The 19,752-nt window shown below is 42.1% G+C and overlaps 1 protein-coding gene across 3 annotated transcripts in view; it reads right to left on the reverse strand.

Moving 5' to 3' along the window:
• Nucleotides 1–18,421, reverse strand: part of BBOX1 (gamma-butyrobetaine hydroxylase 1) — a 110,650-nt gene extending 92,229 nt beyond the window's left edge. Inside the window, exons 1-3 of one of the 3 annotated variants that reach the window (XM_029911454.1) lie at nt 17,675–18,421; nt 2,833–3,279; nt 539–653 (exon numbers count right to left, since the gene is read on the reverse strand). The gene's annotated coding sequence lies outside the window, so the exon portion shown is untranslated. Of the gene's footprint in view, nt 1–538; nt 654–2,832; nt 3,280–12,395; nt 12,498–13,740; nt 13,770–17,674 lie in introns of those variants that run through there. The other 2 variants (XM_026651345.2, XM_026651344.2) reach the window with 2 other exon arrangements.
• Nucleotides 18,422–19,752: the final 1,331 nt, after the last annotated feature.

The following is a 19,752-nucleotide window of genomic DNA, read 5'->3' on the forward strand; positions in this document are numbered from 1 at the left end:
TAAAGAGACCCTGTCAAGGAGGAAAGCAGAAATCTTGTCAGCTTCAGTACTTTACCTGCTCACAATATTAGAGCAAGCAAGGAGAGAGGGGCTAAAGCTGTATCCATCCACGCACTGCAGCAAACCTAGTGGTCTGAGGTTGGTGATGGTGGGTCACTCAAGAGTAAGAGCCAGGTTTTTAACAGTGCTCCCTGTTTGTCCACCAATATTATGTTTTGTCAACAGAAATGTGAATAGCATTATATAGCATGGTGTACAAGTTAATTCATTTTCTAGAGAACATAACCACCGCATTATTGGAAAATGACAATAAAACTCTAGATATCATGATGTAAAGGAAACTCAGCTACTTATTAACATAGAGACAAGAAAAATAAAAGAGCCCTTTTCATTTCAGCTACAATGCCTTTAAAATTCTGTCCAAAACGTCATAAAATAAAACAAGGGCTTTATATATATGCTGTCCTGCGGACCTTTAGATATGTGATAGTCTATATAGTTTTAAGAAATGCATAACACATTAGGTTTTAATACCTACCTGGTAAAAATAATTCTTCTTGCATTTCTGCTCTGGCTTGTTCAGAAAAGCACCTTTTCTTCAGCCATTCAGCCTCAAATTCACTGGTGTGTTTGTCTGGCCACGTAATATACACCTTATATCATAAAATAAAAAAAGATAATTAACAATGAGAGATTCAATGAAATCTGCCCGCCTGAAACAACTACCCAAGGGACCAGCAAAATTCAATCTCCTTACTAGAAATGTAATTGAAATTACTTGCTACTTTGCAATTAAATGTCTCTTGTGGGCAACCTCTCCTTATTAATATAACTGCAAACACTTTCAAAAGTCCATTTAAGCATTACCTACATTCCCTCCTTTTACAGGAGGTCAGTTTCACAATGAAGAAGTGACAGGACTTGCTGACTGGTGCTGGATGCTTTCAATTCTTTATCCCTGCTGCACTTAGCAGTGGTATGTTCTGTATGGGTCCCAGTAAGGGAAAGCGGGACATGAATAGATCATGGAGGGCAGCACTTCACTGCAGGGAGTGACAAGGAGGAAAAGGGTGGAGGAAGTGACAATAGTTTGTGAGTGAAGGGGATGACCACTTGGAAGGACTGAAGGAGACAGACAAGAGAGGAGTGGAAAGGAATACCTTTAAAAGCTATTTCTATTAGTTATGAATTAGTGTCCCCCTGTGCTAGGTGCTGTACAGAGGTAGACACAAGCTCTTCTCTAAAGAGTTTACAATTAGGCGTTTACCTTGTATTCAGACAATTCAGAGAGACAATGCATGCTAATGGACAGAGTATGGGACTGGAAGCCAGGAACTCCTGAGTATTAATCCTGGCTCTGCCACCCACTCACTGTGTGGCCTTGAGCAAATCACATCAACTCTGCATCGGAGCTTCATCAACTGCAAAATGGGGATAACAATCCTTATTTCCCTCCAACGTTTGTAAAGCATGTTGAAGATACCAGTGCTAAGGAGTATTATTAATGATAAAATAAATAAAGGGAATGGAGTTTGCATATCTGTTTTATAACCTTTGCAATTTGCCAGGCAAGAAGATAAAGGGTCAAGTCCTGCCCTTAGTTACACCCATGCAACCTCATTGATTTCACTGGGATTCCACAGTGGAGACTGAGGGCAGATCTGATCCAAAGGAGGGTTCTGTCCCCAAATTTTACTTTATACCAGGGGTAGGCAACCTGCAGCACGCAGGTTTCAGTGGCACTCACACTGCCCGGGTCCTGACCACCGGTCCGGGGGGCTCTGCATTTTAATTTAATTTTAAATGAAGCTGCTTAAACATTTTAAAAACCGTATTTACTTTACATACAACGATAGTTAGTTATATATTATAGACTTATAGAAAGAGACCTTCTAAAAACGTTAAAATGTATTACTGGCATGTGAAACCTTAAATTAGAGAGAATAAATGAAGACTCGGCATACCACTTCTGAAAGGTTTCCGACCCCTGCTGTATACATTTGTAAATGTCAGGTCAAATACATTTTTAAAATACTCTTTTAAAAAATGAATTAGAAACTATTTATTAGATCAAGTAAAGAATTTCATAGAATCATAGAATATCAGGGTTGGAAGGGACCTCAGGAGGTCATCTAGTCCAACCCCCTGCTCAAAGCAGGACCAATCCCCAACTAAATCATCCCAGCCAGGGCTTCGTTAAGCCTGACCTTAAAAATCTTTAAGGAAGGAGATTCCACCACCTGGCCTTTCCCTGCCCTGGCCTTTAAGGACTCCATGCTTTACTGTGACAACACAAGCAGAAGTTTCCTGCAAGAAGAAAGACAGTGTACCAGCTACGAGACAGACACTTTCTTTGTGGGGAAATCATACTATACTTCCTCCATAAAGTAGCCACGGTGGAAAAGGCGGGCTCTAGGGTATGGAGATAGACACACAGGGGGAGCGAAGTTTGAGGGAGTGAAAGACTGAAGTATTAAGAGTCTGCAATTTTATCTTCACACCAGCTCCTAGAGATTAAAAAGTGAAGGCTACTGTAAAAATGTTTTATCTATCTAAAGTTAATTAAGAAAAAAATAAATAAGAACATTTTGGGGGTTCCTATACTTAATTTTACTGTAAGAATGACATAAAATGAAAGGATTTGGATTTCTCAAGTGACAGTTATACCTAGAAATCCTGCAAATACACAATATGATTTGTGGATCCATGATTACGGCATATCCTGATACTCAAGCTGCAGTACTATTCTCTCTATTCGGGTTGCTAATGAACAGATTAGCAAGAATTATTACACAAATGTCACATGAAAGCAAAATTTCTTTTAAAAAATACCTTTTGTCTATCTGTCAAAGTGACCTCCTTCACCCCAATGTTAACATCCAGGTCTTCCAAAAGCAGTTTGCGTGCTTTAGCAGAATGCAGGAAGCAGTCAGGGCATTGGCAGTTGTCTCTTAGCCATACAGCAGGGTAAAGGCTCTTACTCCCATCTTCCCAGTGAATACGGACAAAATTATTCACGTCCAAAGCTTCCACTTTCTGGATACTCGTACTCACGTTGAAAGGCTGAACTGCTCCAGCTGTATGTTGCCAACAATTCCTAGAGGAAGGCGGTCTTGTAAGAATACTCCTGCCCTTTTGCACTAGCAGTAGAGTGTGTGAATAGTCTTGGTGGACTTTAGTCCTTAATAGGATTTTAGCCACAGCATTCCACATTTTGACGACTGTTACAAAATCTTCAGAGCAAGAATAGCTTTTTACCAGTGCAAGTTCCTCCGAGTACTATAAATAAGAACAAAATTAATTATAGAAAGAATAGAAATAAAAAGATAATGTACAAAAAAAATGCTAATTTCCCCTTCTCTTTCTTCCTTTCCCCTGAACTCCTGGGAATACATGTTCTCCATAGTTTAGAAGTTTTGCCCAAAGACAAATGTATATTTAAGCCTAAATTTTCTACTGTGACTAGTGAATTTGGGTGGTGCCTCAACTTCTCCTCAACTTGATATACCTTATTGGGGCCTGATTTTCAGTGAGCTGAAAACTTTCTGAAAATCAGGCTCTAAAATTGGGCACCCAAAACTTGAGGTACTCAAAAATCACTAGTTGCTTTAGAAAATGTAGGCTTTAATGTACGGTATCCTATCTCAACTCATATAGTTAATGATGGTATCAGTTAGAAGATTGAACTATCCCCCTGCAAGGGAAGGATATAGTCTGTGGACACAAGATGCATCAGATATTAAACTAAGAACAGAACCTGTGACTGAATATTTACCTTATTCATAAAAATGGTTGCTTCTCTCCCTAGATTAATAAATGAATCCCAGGTCTTTTTTAATAGAACTTCGCACCACTTCAAAACTTTTGTGTTTGTTTCTGGTTTGTCCAGTTTTTTGTGTGTGTTTTTTTTTTTAATGCCAGCGGGCAAATCTTGATATCCTTGCTCAGAATCCTGGCCCCATTAAAGTTAATGGCAAACTGGCATTGATTTCAATGGGGCTAAGGCTTCACCCTCAGTCTTTACGCAGGAGACGTTCCCATGCGTTCAATAGGTGTTCTGCCTGAGTAAGGACTGCAGGTTTTGGTCCAGGGTTTTACATGTTTCCCCACTGGTTATAAGTGAGAACTGTGTGGTATGGGATCCTCGCGCTTCTTCTGGTTTTTATTTAGTTTAACTGAATGAAAAAATAAAAGTAAAATATTTCTACTTTTTTCCTCCTCTGGGCATATTAATCCAAGGATCCCAATGATGCATTTATTGTCTATCAACCTTGCTCCATTTACAAGCAATGCACAATTACAGCTATGAGCTGTTAAGCTACACACACGGGTGACCAGACGTCCTGATTTTATAGGGACAATCCCGATTTTTGGGTCTTTTTCTTATATAGGCTCCTATTACCCCCCACCCCCATCCCAATTTTTCACACTTGCTGTTTGGTCACCCTACGACACATGCAAACATTTACACTTACACTTCGTAGGTGTCTCTCCCTCTTCTAAAGCAATGGTTCATATCCAGAACGAACATTTCTGCTATTTGTGTTTATTTCATCACTTTTTTCAAAACATTAATCCCAATTCCTACTAGCTATAAAAATATTAACATCACAGAAATGGCCTGCAATCTCTTTAACAAATATAACAGGGATTTTTTAGACAAAGCTTTAGGGTGTGCGCTGGGGAAGAATTTTGAATGTTTTAATCTATTTTTAACATGGAATAATTGGATACTTATTCTAATCTCTTTAAAGGGCAGTTTTACTCAGTAAATATTGGGAAACAATTAGGGTTTCTGCAATATTAAAATCCTAGAAGATCTGGATGCCAAACTAAGGTGAAAATAGCAACATGAGTAAGATGGCTATTTTAGTGTATTGCAAACCTTGGATAGGGTTCCTCAGCTGGTGTAAATCATCATACCTTCCCTGAATACAATGGCGTTACACCAGTTGAAGTTCTAGTCCCTTGTGTATTCTCTAAGTTTCTTTCAAGTTATTGGGGGGGGGGGGGGGGGGGACAATCAGCTGCCCTACATAAAATCTTGAATTTCAAAAAGTTCTTGTATAAGGATAACTCATGATGGCTAATGGTTGGGCTGTGCCTTCAAAGCCCAGTCCATTGTAAGGGTGTGGAGCTAAGCTGCCCCAGGGGAAGGTCAGGAAGCATTCTGCCTCAGAGAGGAGGAGCTTCGTTTCCAGAGAGGAGGCACAGTAATTTGACACCTCTTTTGGCCTTCAATGCTTAGCTGGCCTGTTTGCTCAGTGCTGTATTTGGAGAGGGGGAGAATGGCTCCACCTATTCTGTGCCTCTCTTGGCTTCTTTTTGATGAGTTGTCTGCTGTTCCCAATGAGTAATTCACTAGTAATTCCTGGTGCAGGGGCTGCTCTTCTGAACAATACTAATGGAGGCTGTGCCAAGGAAGAGGGGGAGTTTCCTCATTCCCTCACCCTGCACTTCACAGCTATAATAGAAGAGGTGAGGTCAATGTTCTTGCCCTATGAATAACAAATACAAAAGTGCATTTTGGGCTGGCATTATAAACCTCTTGTAGGGGTATATCAGCCCTCACAAACAAATTTTCACCAGTGTCTTGTCAGCAATGCACCTTCCAGCAGTCAGACTCTTATGAATTCACTCACTTTTTTAACACCATTAGGGTCACCAGATGTCCCGATTTTATAGGGACAGTCCCGATTTTTGGGTCTTTTTCTTATATAGGCTCCTATTACCCCCCACCCCCTGTTCCGATTTTTCACATTTGCTGTCTGGGCACCCTAAACACCATCCACGTATTTAATCTTTAACCTACTCACCCACCAAATCACTTTCATCATCAAAGTTTTAAAGTGTTTTGGAAGATGAGTAGGACTTTTTAGCTGGCCTCACAACATCCTTCCTCCAAACACAACTGTGAGCACCAGGAGAAGGAGATGGGGTTAGCTGCTTCCCCATTCAGACAACCTAAGAGAGACTTGAATTCAACTTCCTTCCAGGGTAAACAGCCTAAATCCCTTTACTTTCTGCCAGCTGGTCTTGTTCCTGCCTTTCCCAGCTTAATCTCCGCATGGCTTCTGTAGGCAGAATATCTTGCAGACAATTCAGCTCCACATTTGCCTCTAGTGCAGGGGTAGGCAACCTATGGCACGCGTGCCAAAGGCGGCATGCAAGCTGATTTTCAGTGGTACTCACACTGCCCGGGTCCTGGCCACCGGTTTGGGGGGCTCTGCATTTTAATTTAATTTTAAATGAAGCGTCTTAAATGTTTTAAAAACCTTATTTACTTTACATACAACAATAGTTTAGTTATATATTACAGACTTATAGAAAAGAGACCTTCTAAAAATGTTAAAATGTATTACTGGCACGCGAAACCTTAAATTAGAGTGAATAAATGAAGACTCGGCACACCACGTCTGAAAGGTTGCTGGCCCATGCTCTAGTGCTTCAGAGAGGAGCATGATCCGAATTTGGCTCTCAAAAAGCCTTCAGTCTCTGTTCCACTCATGAGCAAGCTTCTTGCCCTTACACTTTAGTTATTAGGTGAAGAAGTTATAATTGTGTGAATAATGTATAGAAATAAACACTGCCTTTTTAGAAAAGAGGACTATAAATGTGGTACATTAATAAGGAAACAATTGTCCTGTATTTTCATCTTTAAGGTTTATAGATATATTAAAAATATTTATTTGAGGCTTATCAGTCTCGAGTCAAGACTTCTGCTTTGTACTGTTTTTATGCTCTACTGTATGGAAACACACGTGTGTATGCTGAAATGATGTGAGTTTCACAACTGACTAATTGACCACAGGGAAAATTACAGCAGGAATTTGTCCAGCAAGAGCCTATGACCAGCTTCATGTTCTCCTTTGATGTGTATTGCTTAACTGGTGTCTGTTTGCAGTGATGGATAACTGAGTCATTCAAAATGCATGGCAAGCAAAATCTGTTCTAAAATAGATGGCCGTAAACCTCTCAAGTGGTTTGGAAAGCAAGGCCAACATGCAAAATAAGAGAAGCCACCAACCATGTCATGGATGGGCTCTGGAAAAAGGGATAATAAAGACTCTGGAAACTATCCATTGTTGTAATTTATGTTGTAAAGAGGACATCTGCAACTCAAACACAAATTTAAAAATATAATTTTCATTGGATTTGAGAAGCACTCCCTTGGGTGCGAGTTCAAATAGACAGCTGTAGTAGTGGGGTTTTTTTTTTCTTTCATGCTAAGGGAATTTGTTTTTTAAAAATAGCTGATACTTTTGTTAGGGTTACCATATTTTGAGCCTCCAAAAGGAGGACACTCCACGGGGCCCCGGCCCCGCCCCCAGCCCCGCCCACGCCCACGCCCCAACTCCGCCCCCTCCCCTGCTTCCCGCGAACATTTGATTCGCGGGAAGCCTGAAGCAGGTAAGGGGGATGTGGGGGGAGGAGGCGCAGCCCAGTCTGGCCCCCCCGGCGTCTCCAGCCTGGGTCGGCTCGGGCTCTGGGGTGCCGGCCCCGGGCCAGCCCCCGGCCAAGCAACCCCGGCCCGCCCAGCACTGCCAGTCCCTGGCCCAGCCCCCGGGTCCCCGGCCGAGCACCCCTGGCCCGCCCAGCACTGCTGGTTCCCGGCCCGGCCCCTGGCCCCCGGCACCGGCCCCTGGCTAGGCACCGCACCGCCGGCCCGGCCCCCGGCCCGGCTCCGCACCGCCGGCCCAGTCCCCGGCTCCGCACCGCCGGCCCCCGGCCCGGCCCCCGGCCCAGCAACGCCGGCCCCGCATATCCCGATTTTCCCGGACATGTCCGGCTTTTTGGGATTTCCTCCCGGACGGGGATTTGGAGCCCAAAAAGCCAGACATGTCCGGGAAAATCCGGCCGTATGGTAACCCTACTTTTGTTCACACAGAAATGTTGCTATATCAGATACATAGTACTACACTCTTCCCTACATAACCTATTGCTGGGAAAATCTTGGAGGGGAAGTAGCTATGAGCTCCATTACAAGTGGGAAAGATTGCACTACTGGAGGTTTTGCATTTGTTCTATGCACAGAGGACTTTGGTTTCTAGTACCATCAATCTGACCCTTTCTCAAATACTAAATATTAATTTAAAAATACATTTAGTCTTCATATCCATAATCTAGACACTTTCTGATTAGGGAAAGACCTGTGTATCACTTTCTGAAAGTCTGAGAGCAGTCCAGTGTTGTTCTTTGAAGGAGGCAGCAAAAGCCTATTCAATTTTGAAACCAGCTAATACTGAGATTTCTACATTCACTTTAGTTTCTTAGGCCTAGTCTACACTACGACTTTAATTCGGATTTAGCAGCGTTAATCCGAATTAACCCTTCACCCGTCCACACTACAGAGCCAGTTAATTCGAATTAAAGGGCACTTAAAATCGATTTCTGTACTCCACCTCGACGAGCGGAGTAGCGCCAAAATTGATTTTGTTAATTTGAATTAGGGTTAGTGTGGCCGCACACCACCGAATTAATGTGGTTAAATTAATGGGGTAGTGTGGACGCACACCACCGAATTAATGTGGTTAAAAACCGAATTAATGTGCTTAGTGTGGCCGCGCACAATCGAATTTATACAACCTGTTTCCCAAATTCGAATTATCTAAATTCGGATTAATCCCGTAGTGTAGACATACCCTTACTGTGGGTGCAATTAAAACAGCCTTAGTACTCTCTCAAAAGGGAAGGACGGTCTCATAAATTGCAGCAAAACCAAACATCAACATATTGCACTTCTGCCTTGTAGCATGTTTTGGGTGTTGAAACTATCATACTAATTTTCTTCAGTGATGAAAATATTCCAGCATGCTTTTTTAAAGGTGTACAAACACTGTGTGTCATTGCTAATTTTCCCAATATTTGGGCCTGATTCTGATCCCTCACTGGTTTATATCTGGAGTAACTACTGAAGTCAATGGAGTTACACCAGCATAAAACAACTGCCTTCAATTCTAGTACGATTCAATTTGCTAACAATTTGTGAAGAATCTCTGGAACAGCGGAGAGTGGCAAAGATATTTCCTTTGTGGTGAAGTTACCCACTTCCTTCTTTAAATGTACAAAAGTTCCTGTTGCCAAATCCCTCTGCTTATCGATTCAATGTGGAGCCATTGCATGGGCTAGAGCTATTGTGTAATGAATAAAAAGGCTGTTTATTGTTTTCCTCAAGTCGTATCATGTTGTCCATTTTTAAAACAAGTCCCAATTGAAGCCAATGAGGAGTTCAGCTTAGAACAACTGGCAAAGTAAGTCCCTTTGATATTATTCTTCCCTAGATACATTTACAAAAACCTCTAGGATTCTCCTCTCACTTACACCATGTAACACCACTGACTTCAGCAGAATTTTTCAATTTTCAACAGTATATGGGTGAGGAAAATCAGAAGCTCTGGGCCAAATCCTTAGCTGAATTGGCAAAGTTTTACTGACTTAAATGGAGCTACAGCAATTTACACCGAGGATTTGGCTCATTATCTGTAAAGAAAATGATTAACAACAAAGTTGTCATTTTATGTTACAACAATGCATTGAACATATAAATTAAAATGAGCTTTTAGTTACAGCAAACTAAGGCCACTTTATTCCTGAATGAATAAATCCACATGGGGGTTTCTGCACATTGATTTCACACCTTTAGTTGATCTGCCTTAATCTTCCTGAGTCCCCATATAGACCCGGCCCCTATTTTGTAACTAAAGATATTTTCATAAAAGCAGGAAGGAGCCTGCCTGATTCTGCTCTCACTTATACACTGGGTCTATACCAGCATAAGTCCAATGATTTCAATGGAGTTACTGTTGATTTACATTGGTATAAGAGCAGAATCGGGCCAAGGGTCTTTGTTTCTTAAGAGTCTGTGTTCCTGTTCCTTATTTCTGACATGAGAGCAGCTGACTATGGAAATGATTATAGTCATTGGGTGAGTGTGAGAGAGAATGACTCTATATCCACGTGGTTAGGGCATCTCATTGAGGATCTACCCCAAAGGGTGTGCACTCTCTTTGGTGCAGAGTGGGAATTCCACCTATTTACAAAGCATATCATAATAGCAGAAAGACCCTGCAAAGCAACATTTGTATAATATAGGTGAATGTACCTCCAAAACTATGACAAAAGGCAGAGGAAAAGCATTTACAATAAAGGAGGCAAGGAAAGATATTTTAGGTATGATCATATTTCACTGTATTATCTAAAGTCTGTAGTGTTTATGTTATTTTATTTGAGTACATATATATGCAACACCATATAAACATGTGTTCCCTACAGGGTTAATTGCCAGTCCAGTGTCTGGAGGATTCTGTTCTATTCCAACTTTGCATAACCTTCCAAATCAATATAATCTATACATGTAATTTACAGCCTGGAAGTAAAACAGTATGCTAGCAAATCTACCATAAGTCACTTATCTGAAAAGTAAAATAAGAATTAAAAATCACTACTGTTACATGCATAAGGGAAGCAAATGAGGCCTGCTAAGTGCTCAGATTTTTCATGCATCTACTGCTAGGCTGCAAAGGTTTGACCATTTCAGAAAGTGAGAGTTACAAATAGATGAGGTAAGATTTTGTGTCTTATTGAAACATGCTGCAAATATTCCTTTTTGCACTAGTTACAAATTGTTTTAGAATTGAGGTCCTTTACAAAGTGATACTTGGCAAGGTGTATTTCATACTCCAACTCTGCGTAAAACCACACTGAGACCACAGGAGCCAACAGGACCACCTATAACTGGCATATGTAGAAACACTACAAACATCAGCCCTAACAAGCCCTGGACTAAGACACTGTAGAACTCCCTCCCACAGGAGGTCAGAAAGTCAATTACTGTAACTGGATTTTTTTAAAAAGGGCTGGATGATTTTATGAGCAATATTTTTAGTTACGCATGTAAAAATGGGCTCATTGAATTTCACGTTTCACAGCATAAACTGATTACTGCCAGGGTCAGGAAAGAAAAATGTCCCAAGTATAGAGCAGTGTACAATTGGCCAGATGCATTAAGTATTCTTCTCTCCATATTCTTTGAGGCATCAGCCATTGCTCACTGCCAAAGGCAAGCTACCAGATTTAATAAACTGCTAGTTGAAGTGTAAGGCAAATCTTATGTTTCTAATAATATGAGAAGTGTACTTTTTTCCAGGGCCAGTTTGTAGAGACCTTACTCCATGCAGCCTCTTGACCCCAAATAAAAACCCAAAGTCCACAAGAAGTCCATCTCTAAAACCCGAGATCTAATTTAAACATGTAATAAATTAACAAGCTGGAGGAATGATTTAGTAGTCTGAACCTCAGATTTGAAACATGGAGACTCACTGGATGTCCAGTTTATTTAGCACTTAATCCTTCTAAATCAGGGGTAGGCAACCTATGGCACGTGTGCCGAAGGCGGCACGCGAGCTGATTTTCAGTGGCACTCACGCTGCCTAGGTCCTGGCCACCGATCTGGGGGGCTCTGCATATTAATTTAATTTTAAATGAAGCTTCTTAAACATTTTAAAAACCTTATTTACTTTACATACAACAATAGTTTAATTATATATTATAGATTTATAGAAAGAGACCTTCCAAAAACATTAAAATGTATTACCGGCACGCAAAACCTTAAATTAGAGTGAATAAATAAACACTCGGCACACCACTTCTGAATGGTTGCCAACCCCTGTTCTAAATATACCACGGAGAAGGTGAGACCTGAAAAATCAAGCAGCTCCTGAGTGTTTACTTGACCATTAAAGAGCGCCTGACACACTTCCTAAGGATAGAACATTGCCCTGGTGCCCTTGGCCAGAACCATATCCCTGCTCTCCCATCACCACTGGATGCTAGGGAGCTGCTGCTCTCCACCCCAGAGGTGGCTGCATTTCTTGGTGGTTGTTATCTGCTTTAAGGGCCACAGACAAGGGGGGGTATTTGTAACTACCCCCTCCTAAGAAAACACCCCTCAAAGTCCTAACAGGGGAGCTGATGAGCACATCCATGACCTGTGCTAAAGAAGCACCATCCAAAACTATGGCAACCTCCCCCCAATCCTTCTCCAAAGCCAGTGTCCCCTTTCTGCCCCCTCTGTCGTGTCCTGCCCCATCTGCAACCCCTGCCCTAAACACAGGGTGTCCAACTCTGAAGCACCCCCCACGTTTTGTTCTCACAGCTGACCCCCCCGTTTTCCTGCAGCGGCCCCCAGGCTGGGGTGCCCCCCTGACGCCCTGTGAGCCCGTGTTGTGGTGCCCCGCCCCCTGCGCTCGCTCCCCTGGCAGGGCCGGGGGGCAGGAGACGCTGCGACGTTGTTCCTCCCCCTTCGCCCCCAGCGCGTCCCAAGCCCGGCGGCCAGAGGCAGCTGCTCCCCCGGCGCCGGGGCTGCGATCGGAGCGCGGGGAGCGGGCGGCGCTTACCTGCACCCCCCTGCGCCGGCGAAGGGGCCTGTTCCTGCCGCGTCGCCGCGCCCTGCAACAGATGGCGGGGAGGACAGGACCTGCGGACCGGGGAGCCGGGCCAAGTGGGGGAAAGGCCGCCACCGGAGGGGAGGCGCCAGCTGCCAGCGCGGAGAGGGCCAGCTGCGGTGTGTGGGGCAGGCGCTGCGGTGTGTGGGCCGGGGGCAACTTCAGTCCGCTACTCAGTTGTTAATCCGTACCCTGGCGGGCTCAGCACCCCAACCCAATGGGAGCTGAGGGGGCGTAGCGCTTCTGACCATAGGTGCTGGAACTAGGGGTGCTACCGCACCCCCTGGCGTTTAGTGGTTTCCATTATATACAGCCAAGCGTTTACAGTTTAGTTCAATGGCGCTCAGCACCCCTGCTTCTCCCAAACTATGCCAATACTGCCTCCCCCCCAGCATGTACCTCCCTAGAGCACTGCATATGCGACTGTCACCCACCTGAAATTCAGTCCCTAATGTTCTTTCTTAAGCTAAAATCCTTAAACCCGAGCTCTATACACGGTCTTGTCAGGCATAAATATTGAAACTAGACGTTCTTTTGCCCTGCAGGCAAACCCAATTCTAACAACCGATGAGGAAGAATTTTCGTCAATTACAACTGGTGCTTTGGCTTAGAAACTAATGGGACCCTGTGGCTCCATTTGTGGTATCTCTGTGCAGCTGTGGCTGGACATAAAGCAGATGTGCTTAGGTGGAGCTGGTTGAAAACATAATTTACAGATTTGTGAAAAAGGTGCCAAAATCTCAGAGCAAAACAAAAATAAACCTGTTTTAAAAAGTGAAATAAAGATGTTTTAAATAAGAATAATAAAAAGAAAAGAAATGTGCAGTTATAATTAGGTAGTTCATTGGAGGAGTGGTAGTTTAACATTCTGCTTTGTCTTAAAAAGACAAGAACCACAGTTATTAGGGAGACATGTTAGTAAAGGCAGATACCTGGAAAAGAGGAAACTAAGGGGGGATATGATAGCTGTATATAAAATCATGAGTGGTGTGGAGAAAGTGAATAAGGAAAAGTTATTTACTTGTTCCCATAATATAAGAACTAGGGGCCACCAAATGAAATGAATGGGCAGCAGGTTTAAAACAAATAAAAGGAAGTTCTTCACACAGTGCACAGTCAACCTATGGAACTCCTTGCCTGAGGAGGTTGTGAAGGCTAAGACTATAACAGGGAGGTTATTCATGGAGGTTAAGTCCATTAAGGGCTATTAGCCAGGATGGGTAAGGAATGGTGTCCCTAGCCTTTGTTTGTCAGAGGGTGGAGATGGATGGCAGGAGAGAGATCACTTGATCATTACCTGTTAGGTTCACTCCCTCTGGGGCACCTGGCATTGGCCACTGTCAGCAGACAAGGATACTGGGCTGGATGGATCTTTGGTCTCACCCAGTATGGCCATTCTTATGTTATGTACCAACACTGTTGGAAATATATAAAGCTTAGTAAGTAAAATAGATGATCACTTAGCTATTAAATGGGCCAAATTCTCTCCATTGATTAATATAAAGCCTAAGTTCTCCATAGAGTTACAAAAGATGTATGTCTATGTAAATAAGAGCTGAGTTCCGCTCCTCCTTTGTTATAGTTCCATAGTAGAATCACCTCAACTAGATATATTCCACTTTTTATATTCTGAAACTTCAGACACAGAATCTTAACATGTTTCAGACAAACCACATTTTATAACGTATGGGTGAAAATCCTGGCCCCATTAAAATCAATGTGAATTTTGACTGGCATAACTCCATTGACTCCAATGGATTTATATCAACAGAGAATTTGACCCAACATGTTTATAGGTGAGAGACCTGAATCATCATGATACTACATGGCATCTTAGAAACAACAACTAATTAATTCTCACAAAGTCTCTGTAAGACAGATAAGTTGTATTACTCTCCATTCAGATAAGGAAACTGAGGCACAGAGAACTAAAGGGACTTGGTCAAAGTCACAGAGAATCAGTAGTAAAGCTGGGGTTAGAACTCATGAGTTCCTGGATGGCAAGCCTATGTTCAGGTCATTAGACCATGCGTTAGACAAGATACCATAAAATACTAGTTCACCGATTCATTCTGACCTTCCATATAATGCAAGTAATAGAATTTCACCCAGATACATATATATGGAGCCCAATGACTTGTGTTTGACTAAAGCATATCTTCCAGAATGGCAACCATTCTTGATTTGAAGCTATCAAGACATGGTGAATCCACCATTTTCCTTGATGAAGACCTTTTATTCCTTTTATGGTAGGGCCTTATCTTTTCAAAAGCACCCAATTTGATCAGCAGACTGAGATGATGTGGAGATACTCTGTAGTGGGTTACTCTGCAGGACAGGCCGAAACTGCACAACATATGGACACCCTGTCCATTCCTCTTCAGGCATGCAATTTCCTCTAGTTACACTCATTACAGCAGCAAGGAGGGCAACGGTATAGGAACATTTATGACATCTCTATGCCACTAGAGGATCCCCTGGAATTAGGATAATCCTGGGGCAAATATGCTGGTTCTACTGCTAGATTCTGCCTGTGGTGTGGTACAAAGTGGCTGCACTGCACTGAATGATCTGGCCCTTATTCTGGGACTTAATGTTGCAGATGATATTACTGTCAAACAACTCTGCTGTGAGCACCAACCCTCAGAAAGCTGAGCTTTCTATAAAAGAATCTAAATGCATTGTTTAAATGCCTTCATTTATCTGCTGTGCTAAGTACCTCTGGTGCTGACAAATATTTTAATGCTCCATTTATTTCAATGGAATGTTTGTTGTGGGGATTTGCTAGTTGAGATTTCTAACAGGAGAGAAAACCTTTTACCTCTAGGTCACTGGCTCAAATCCAGCTGAAGGTAGTGATGATGTAAAGCTCTTACCATTGGCTGCTCAGTGGCCTGCGTGAAATGAATTTGGTACTCATTGCAGTTTTCAGTGGATGCTGGAAATGTGTCCAACTTGTAATAGTATCAGAGGGGTAGCCACTGGCCATCACCTACAGTCCTCAGCTTAAACCTCTCCAACGCATCATCAGTGATCTACAACCCATCCTGGACAATGATCCCTCACTTTCACAGACCTTGGGAGGCAGGCCAGTCCTCGCCCACAGACAACCCGCCAACTTTAAGCATATTCTCACCAGCAACCACGCACCGCACCATAACAACTCTAACTCAGGAACCAACTCATGCAACAAACCTCGATGCCAACTCTGCCCACATATCTACACCAGCAGCACTATCACAGGACCTAACCAGATCAGCTACAACATCACCGGCTCATTCACCTGCACGTCCACCAATGTTATATATGCCATCATGTGCCAGCAATGCCCCTCTGCTATGTACATTGGCCAAACTGGACAGTCACTACGCAAGAGGATAAATGGACACAAGTCAGATATCAGGAATGGCAATATACAAAAACCTGTAGGAGAACACTTCAACCTCCCTGGCCACACAATAGCAGATGTAAAGATAGCCATCTTACAGCAAAAAAACTTCAGGACCAGACTCCAAAGAGAAACTGCTTAGCTCTAGTTCATTTGCAAATTTGACACCATCAGATCAGGATTAAACAAAGACTGTGAATGGCTATCCAACTATAGAAGCAGTTTCTCCTCCCTTGGTGTTCACACCTCAACTGCTAGCAGAGCACCTCACCCTCCCTGATTGAACTAACCTCGTTATCTCCATACTGATTTATACCTGCCTCTGGAAATTTCCGTTACTTGCATCTGATGAAGTGGGCATTCACCCACGAAAGCTTATGCTCCAATACTTCTGTTAGTCTTAAAGGTGCCACAGGACCCTCTGTTGCTTTTTACAACTTGTAATAAAACACCAAAGCATTGATTCATTGGCATTGCAACTGCCTTCCCTGGAAGAAGCCAAGAAAATTCTTTTATCAAACACTCCTGAAGGGAACGGGGAAGCTTGCACTACCAGCTGCTTGAGATGTATCTGTTCTTTTGGTAAATAAGGTCCATGCTGTTGTCTATAAAGCACCTGACAAACTGGTGGTGCTTCTATGTAAATAGCAAACAGACAACCTCAGTTGTAAGCACACTCAAGCCAGCAAGTTTGACTAACACCAAACATTCACAGAGATTAAAAATTGGATAATTTGCTAGAAGCAAGCATGAGCAAAAGCAGTGAAAGAGTTAAATGGCTGATTAGAGAATGAGTTCTTGTAAGTGTTTTAGCAATTAGAATGGACTCAGATTTAATTTTTTGACATATAGGAAATTAAATGTTTTTGTTGGTAGTATTATTAAATAGTAACCTTCATGTGCCAAAACAGTGTTGTAATGCATTCCTAATTTTATTTTGTATAGCAAGAGTAGCAAGACATCATTGCTTTCAAATTATGACCCAAATCCTTTCTCCATATTTCTTCTCATGTTCATTCCTTGCTTTCCCTCTCTTTCTTTAAGGCTTAAACATGCTCAAGCTGTCTTCCATTTCTGTTTTTGTTTGTAATTTCCCAACGAGCCTTTTTTCCTATTGAAATGATTCTGCTGAAGGCAGGAGTTTGCAAATTATAAACAAATTGTGACTGTGTGAATGTAATTAGATAGGTTGGAAGTTTATTAGAGGCAGATAATTTGGCTCTTTTCACATATACAACAAGTTACAAATAATGCCTTAATTTGGATGAAAGTATTGCTGGTTTAATTATATATATTATTCCAGAACTTTCATGTAACTTACTTACAGAAAAGTCCCCAAATCACATAACTGTAGATATTTCACAAATGTATTGAGAAAATATTTATAGGTTATTATATACATTAATAACCAATATGTTAATTTTTTACATTTTATCGAGGGAAAGGGTGATAAGAACATCGTGTAGTGTGACTATGCTGATGTTGCTGGAAAAAATAATTTTTAATTTCCTGAGCTCTTGACCTTGTAGTCTTAATGTTACATTAACACTGGAGTTTTGAGTTCTTTTCTTTTCTTCTATGTGCAATGCATCCATTGTTAAATGTACACCTGTAGATTTAAGAACATTTTCTATTGCACATGCTCAGTATGCAGCTTTTAAATGGTCATTTTTGCTAATTAACAAATGGGGCAGAAGAGGTTCAAAGTAAGCCCTGTCTAAAAATGTTTGTTCAGAATTTTTGTAAATGAGAAATGTATATTTTATTACACACACAGACACAACCTCAACAAACTCAAAAACAACTGAAGAGATTTTGATCAAACATTAAGAAAAATAATTACCTTTGTACAGAAATCAAGCTTGGACAATTTTCAACCCAAAAGATGGATGTTTTGGCAAATAATGAGCATGGACAGCAGACAGAACTGAAATGATTTTGCAGCTGTAGGCCCAATTCTGCAATGAGATTACTCCAAGTAGTAAGTACTACACTCAATATTTTCAGCATTGAGCCCTTTAAATTTATAACATAATTTGTGATATAATATCCAAGTGGAAAAGTATCATATCCAAATGGGAAAAAGGCACACACCCTTTTAGATTACATAATCATTCAGCAAAAATATGACTCATTACTGTTACCCTTCTATTTTTTGAACGTCTATAAAACAAGGAATTTTAAAATAGAAATGTCAGAAGTACTGTGTAATGGAAATCTGGAACTCATTTATTTTACAGTACATTCACATGTCTTTGTTACTTTCACAATATCATTTTACAGAATCCTGTACTATAGGATTAGTTTATTTATTTCCCCTAGACCTGATTCTGCCACCCTTATTCACATGGAGAAGTACCATACTGTATGGGTTGTCCCTTTGATTTCATCTGGGCTACTTGTGGTGTAAGTGACTACTCAGTATGAGCAATGGTGGCAAACTCAGATCCTTTGTAATTAGTAGGCAAACTACATTGTGAACTCTTAAGTCAGGGGATAGCATGCAAAACCAAAAGGGAAACAGAACTTACTAGGTAGCAACGTCTAATTTTTATCCAGTTACCTTGTTAGAAAAAGCATATGGGCTTGATCATGCCATTTAGACACAGCCCATAGTGTTCTGTTCCAACTTTGCAGAATGCCTCCCAGTGTTCCCTCACATGCAGAGAGGCAATTCTATCTTGCAGCTACACAGGCCATGCAAGAGGTATAAGGAGGGATCCTTACATTGTGCACCCACTTAAGACCCAGGCAGAATTTAGCCCATTGCATTTGCTTTGGGCCTGATCTTGCAACTCTCACTCACATTTAGTAGCACTTATGCAAGTATTCCTATTGAAGTCAATGAGAATATTTAAGTAAATACATACTACTCAACCTGTGTAAGGATTGCAAAATGAGACACAATGGAAAGCCCTTTGGTGCAGGGACTGTCATTGCTATATGTATGTACAGTGCCTAGCACAATGAGGTCCTGGCTGAGGTCTCTAATTGCTAATGCAATATAAATGTTAAAAACAATAATGGGTAATTCTCTGAGCTAGAGCAACAGACAGCACTAAAGGGCTATAAAGTTGGTGTAGCTGGCTACCTGGGGATTCCCCTGGGATAAGCAGTTCCATACCAGCCCCACTTACTGCCCTCCTTACAGTTGCACTCCAGTTATTCCCAACAGTGGAATGGATCCTTTGGGCCATGGGCACAGGGTGAAAGCAGCCTTGGCCAGCTTCAGACCAGACTTGGGACCTCAGTCTCCAAATCACCTACACAAAAGTCTTTGATATTAGATTAGATCAGATTGAATAACGATAGACAAAAGTTCTAGAGGTAAAGGGTCAGAACATGCCTGTCAGGGACAGCCCAGCACGAGAGGCAGTGCCGAGCCGTATTACCCTAGGGCCTGGTCTACACTACGAGTTTAGGTCGACTTTAGCCGCGTTAAATCGACTTAAGCCTGGACACGTTTACACTACGAAGCCCTTTCTTTCGACTTAAAGGGCCCTTTAAACCGGTTTCTTAACACCACCTCGACAAGGGGATTAGCGATAAAATCGGCCTTAGAGGGTCGGAATTGGGTTAGTGTGGACGGAATTCGACATTATTGGCCTCCGGGAGCTATCCCACAGTGCTTCATTGTGACCGCTCTGGACAGCACTCTCATCTCAGATGCACTGGCCAGGTAGACAGGAAAAGCCCCGCGAACGTTTGAATTTCATTTCCTGTTTGCTCAGCGTGGAGAGCACAGGTGACCATGCAGAGCTCATCAGCACAGGTAACCATGATGGAGTCCCAGTCCCAGTCCCAGGATCGCAGAAGAGCTCCAGCCTGGACCGAACGGGAGGTACGGGATCTGATTGCCATCTGGGGAGATGAAGCAGTGCTCGCCGAACTCCGAAGCAGTAAAAGAAACGGCAAAACATT

This window comes from Terrapene carolina, unplaced genomic scaffold (assembly GCF_002925995.2).
Source record: "Terrapene carolina triunguis isolate 2854851 unplaced genomic scaffold, T_m_triunguis-2.0 Scaffold96, whole genome shotgun sequence".
Lineage (NCBI taxonomy): Eukaryota > Metazoa > Chordata > Testudines > Emydidae > Terrapene > Terrapene triunguis.